This window comes from Hyaena hyaena, unplaced genomic scaffold (genome assembly GCF_003009895.1).
Source record: "Hyaena hyaena isolate Hyena2069 unplaced genomic scaffold, ASM300989v1 scaffold_205, whole genome shotgun sequence".
NCBI classification, from domain to species: Eukaryota; Metazoa; Chordata; class Mammalia; order Carnivora; family Hyaenidae; genus Hyaena; species Hyaena hyaena.
In genome coordinates, this window is record NW_024080838.1 from 1,005,485 (window position 1) to 1,011,484 (window position 6,000).

Consider the following 6,000-nt stretch of genomic DNA (forward strand, 5'->3'; position numbering starts at 1 on the left):
GACTAGATCGGCCTTAATCAAAAGCCTTCCCTCAGGCGTTCCTGCTCAGCACAGGCCCCACCACCTGCCCCGGGAGAGGGAAAGGCAGCATGGGAAAGAACATGGCTCTGGGGGCCGCGTGAAAAAGAGGAAATGACCACCTTGTCTGCATCTGTGAATCTAGTCGGGGGCCCACTATCTGCAGGGAAAACAAGGGTTTTGAGGAGCACCTGGAGCTTGAATGCTTACAGAGAGAGAAGTAAAAGTTTCTGAGGCTGAAAACGAAAGCGTTGGTTTTTGGTTTTTTGCCGTCAACCCTGACTCTCAAACTAAGAATCAGCATCACCCTCCCCATTTTTTTCAGTATTTCGTATGAATGAAGCCCCCTGCTAACCCTTTTACATACGTCCATGCTCCTATTGAGCCCTGTGAGGTGACAATTACTTTCCCATTTTTACCACTAATGAAGAAGAGCAGATAAAGAGACTCGTTTAAGTGACAGGAAGTGGTAGAACTGGGATTTGAACCCAGGGACCTGACTCCAAGGCTCATGTCTTAGATCACTGGGCAGTGTTCTCGGGCTCACCAGGGTAACCACGTCAGCCTGCAATCCCTCTCGGGGAGGCAGGCCCACGGAAACCCTGTCAGTCCTGCTCAGAGGAAGTGGCCTGGCCCCAGAAGGATATCAGTTAAGAAATGGAGGGGTTCTAACCCTCTGGGGCTCACATTCTGTTCCTGGTCGCTCTCTGGACCCTGCCACACCCAATGAGAATTCCTAGCCCCTGTTATCCCCAAAGTGGCATTTCACTGCCATGCCCTAGTTATGTGCCTACAACCCATCTGTTCTGCGGTCCTTCGGAGGAGGAAGGAGTGATCGAAGTGTAGGGAAAGAGCTGTCCTTGAGGTATTTGTCTTGAAGCATGTGAAAGATCAACTGCCTAGACTTGGAACTGCCAGGTATTAAAGAAGCCCTAAGTCAAGTTTACACAGCACTTTGTGATTTCCCGGTGGCCACCACCCAATTGTCCCAAATGTATCGCCTGTGGTCCATCTCACTTTCCAATAAAGATGACTGGCTTCCCTTTTCTAAAATCTTTCAGCATCACTTTCCTTTGGCAAGTGGGAAGTGCTCATTCCCAGATCTTTAAAAACTTCCACCCCTTTAATGAGTTGGCCTACAGAGATGAAGCCGAATGCCTGGGCTCGCCAGGAAAAAGGCATGTTCCACTTTTGCTCAGAGAAAAGGAAGACCTACTGCATTTTCCTTTTTGATTAAAACTGCGGGACTCAGTTTCCTCCTCCGTCTGCGTCTTTCCTTGGGGGTATCACCTGCTTGTTTCTTTTGCCTGGCTGGTAATTTCCTCTGAGAACTAAGCTTTTAAGTGGTTTGCACAGATGGGTCACCAACAGCACCTGATTCCCATGTTTTTTCTCTGTCTTTTCCCCACCTACCATCAGACCTTTTCACCATAGCTGTCCCATCCTTGAAGCCACAGCCACCAGCTTCTGATGGCCTCGGCTAGAGTTGCCCATTCTCCAAAGAACTCATTCCTACTCGTGGGAACCAAACAGAGCTAGCAAACTTTCCCTCCTCCTTCAAACTTAGCGCTAACGCTTTCAGTCTATCCTTCCCCACCCACACACTGGGAAGCTGGATCAGCTGGAGTCTGGAACAGAATAGTGGCTGGCATGGAAAACTGGGAACAAAGGGAACATCAGGGTCAGCCGCAGGGTGAAGAGCTGTCCAGGCAGGGCTGGGTCTGAGAGCAAGAGCCAGAAGCCCCAGAGGGCTGAACCGAGAGCAAAAGTACATGGGCCCAGAGTGAGGTGAGAGGTGGGAACCAAGACAGGAGATGAGTCACACGGAGCAACCCAAGGCCCAGGGCCAGTCCAGAGGAGGAGCCGGGTCAGAACAAGTCATGACAGGAGATGCACGAGTTTAAGGTGAATCCAAGGACAGGAATCGGAGACAGTACCAGGGCAGAGCTGAAGGCAAGCAGGTGGAATCAGGCGTGAAACAACAAAAAGATGGGGAAGGGGGTTTGGTATGACAGCCAAGGGCAGAGTTTAAATTGCACCACTTAGACAACATCCCGACCACGTTGGTGTCTGTTCATTCTAGAAGCATATATAGGTCCATGCACTGTAAAGCCACTGCAAATAGTTTCTGGTGGCTTACTACTACCTGGTTTGAAGCACTGTTTTCCAACAGATGCCACGGGCAACTGAGCCCAACTTTGTCTCATAGACCATGCCTTTGCTAATTAGTTAGGTGGCAGACCCAGACTCAAGTCTCAGTGTTGCTAGTTACAATAAAACTGACCTATATTTGATTGGCTTTGACCCACAGAACTGCCTTTTCATATGGTTCAACCTCTTACCATATGAGCTTGGACAGGTTACATTACTTCTCCGGGCCTGTTTTCCTTTCCGTTAAAATGGACACGGTAACAGCTACGATGGTGCAATGATTAGATGCATTTTAAGGCACTTGGTATAATGTCTCACACGAGGCAAATGCTCGAAACATAACTGCTCTCATTATCCGTAGTTTTCAGGAATAATAAACATTTTGGAGTTGAATTTTATAGTAAAACACTAAGGACCCCCCCTGAACAGGTGACCTTAGACATCCAAGAAATGTTCTTGTATGGACAAGGCCCACAGTGAGGTGTTTCATCTACTTCTAACTAAAGTGGCAGTGCAGTATATGCTGAAAGCCAGTCCCGGACCTTGGAGTCAGTCAGACAGTGGTTGAATTAATCCTGCCTCCACCACTGAATGACCTTGCTCCAATCACTCAACCTCTCTGAGCATCAGCCTACCCCTCAGTAATGTGAGGATAATAATAGTTCCTGCACAGATATCCCCTGTGACGTGATGACACAATGCATGGCACACCACGGATGCTCGGTGGATGGGAGTCCTTACATCTAACCGGATCTCAATTCTGACCCAGAGCCGGTCATTAATTCTAGCTCCCAGCATGAAGCTGCACCAGGTGTTTTATAGGAAGGAGAATTAACATGAAGCATGTCCTCAGATCCTTTGTCTGTTTACCCATCTCCCACCGGGATTCCAGGAATTGCCTTGCCTGAAGGTCCTGGATTTACTGTCCTGTCTGCCACTAGCCTGTGTGGTCAGATGGCTGGTGGTTTCATCACAGGCAGATCCAGGAGGTGGTTTGGCTTGGTCTTGGAACAACTCTTACTTTGTTTTTCATTTCTGAGCTTCAGGTTGGAAAAAAATTAATATTCTCCTCCATGAATATTAATTGGTTGCAGCAGAACGGTCATACAGAAGCAGGCAGAGAACATTTCCTTCTACGCACAGATGAATTTCAGAACTTGGTGCAAAGAGCCAGTAAGGACACACTGGGTGCAGCTGAGGCCGCACGTCTGCAGGCATTTGGCTAAGCCTGGTCTGTGGGCTGCTTTTCCCGGTGGGAAGCTGAAGGACACCAGCAGCGCTGCAGCCAGATTACATGTTGTTACTGGGAATCATATTATGTCATCTCATAGAAAAATCTGCACAAACACGCCAACTTCCTTCGGTAAAATCAAAGGCCCACTCCTCTCTTTCATCTTCCTGGCTCTCCACCTCCCAGGCTTCTGAGATGCTGCTCTTGGCTCACTCTCGGCATTGGGATCAGCAGAGTTTATCAGCTCGAGTAGGGTGAGCAGCCCACACTGCATAAACAAACTGCAGGAATCACAGGGAAGGAGCTAAAGTGGCTAAGTACACATCGTCATAACATGGGCACGGTGGGCGGAGGTAACAAGGGCCATGGGACAACTTCATTTTGGTTCAAGAGAATGAGATCTTCGGACCTTATAACATAAAGAATGATTCTGTTAGAATTACTGGCTTAAGAGAAGGTACTGGAGGAAAGAAAGAAAGAAAGAAAGAAAGAAAGAAAGAAAGAAAGAAAGAAAGAAAGAAAGAAAGAAAGAAAGGAGGGAGGGAGGGAGGGAGGGAGGGAGGGAAGGAAGGAAGAGAAGGAGAGAGAAGGGGAAGGAGGGAGGAAAGGAGGAAGGAAGGAAGAAAGAAGGGAGGGCCGGAGGGAGGGAGGAAAGGAGGAAGGAAGGAAGAAAGAAGGGAGGGCCGGAGGGAAGGAGGGAGGAAGGAAAAAAGAAAGAAACAAACAAAGAAACAAAGAAAAGGTACTGGGTTCCATTAATGAGCTGATCAAGCTTTCAGCGTCTTTTTTTCTTTTGTATGACCTACGGATTCAAGGTGATCTTCTTTATAGAGTCTATGGGAAAAAAATGAGGCCCAAGAGGAATAGCAGCTGGATTAGCTGAGGAGATTCTGGAGATTCTATGTGTCATTCAGCGATGTATCACACTGGGCCCAACAAACTGTGCCCGAGAATCCACTGGGTCGGAAGGCAGAACCCATAGAAATCCCTACGGTATCTAACTAGGAGACATCCAGAACTCTCAATGCTTGGAAAATGGCTGTGTTCTCTCTCTGTCTATTCTGGGTTATATTAATTTTTGCTCCAGGAGATGGATTCATACTGAATTAGTCTTAGGCATGTTGTCTGTTCATCTGACAGCCAGTGTCCCAATCCTCCCCACTGATCATGTGTAATATACTAAGATAATATGGTCAGATTTCTTCCAAAATGAGCAACTTGCTGGAGGTAGCTTTTCCCAAAGAAATGTCAGATACTATCCCCTTTTGCTCTGTGAGTGTCTGGGGTGATTCTAGCAGAAGTTCCTGACTGGAAAACCAAAGGTCATACTTAATTATCTCCCAAGTGGTGACAACTTGAGGCTTTCTTCATTCCCTCTTCCCTTTCTCCTCCCTTCTTGGGGGTGGTGAGTTAGCCATCAGCACCTCCCAGGTGAAGTCACTAAGTTCATGAAGTCAACACCCTGGTAAAAAGAGGGACTACCAAAGGCCAGAGAACCAGCCAGCCAATGATGACCTAGGCACATGCGGCAACATTTCCCCATCTTTGACAATCGTGCTATTAGCTGAACCTCTTTTCTTTTTCCACAAAGGAAAAGTGGCTTCTACCTGTTCTCTTTTCTACTTCTTGATGATGTGGTAAGAATTACCGAGGGCTCTGCAGTCCACTTCCGACTTCTCAGATGAAAGGACCTCTGAAAAAGTCATTTCAAGGGAGTGGTGGGGATGGGGAACACCGTCACCCAAACGAAGTATGTAAAGGTGAGCTCCAATAATGACTATTAACATAATCATGGAGGTTTATTCAGAGTTTTCTATGTACCCTCTAAGAGCTTCATATGAACCTCAACCTTATCGGGGAGGCAATATTGTTATTTCCGACTGACAAATGAAAAAGTGAGGCACAGAAAGGCTATACAATAACTCACTTGAGGTCATGTAAGTAGTGTGCAGGAGCCCTGGGCCTTCTATCCAGGTAGTCAGACTCCAGAACCCAGGCTCATAATCACCCCTCTAGATTGTGTTTTGTATTCATCTTGAATTAAGGCCCCTGGTTCTACTACTGTACGCTTTTTAAGCTACTTCTGTAAAGTAGACAAAATGACGTGGCTCAATTTCTTTCTGCAAGGCTGGGACTCTCTCTGGCACTCTGCAGCCAGAGTGAATGCCCATCTAACAAGTTTGGGATGCGTTAACCTTAAATTACATCTCCGTACCCTGGCACCTTCAGATTGCTCCCCCTAGAGGAGTACCTGTAACTTCAATATAAATTCAGTTGAATGTCCTAGAGGTAAAATACCTACAATGGCGACATAACCCCCAACAGGCTACATGAGCAGGGCCAGCAATGGAGTTCTGTTCACTGGAATTATGCCTGCCATTCCTAGATGCAAATTTGTGGCCCAATGTTGCCCAGACGAGCCCATTAGCACGCTTGTCACTGGCAGTTAGAACTCCACTGTCCGCCAAAGTCCTTTCTTCCCTTGCAGTCAAGGTTGGAGCAAGGGGTGGGAGACTTGTGCCCAGTGGGCTGCACAGAGCTGCCAGCCAGGACTCAGCGCCTCCGGCAATTAGCGCAGCTTCTACAGTTCCTTAAACAAT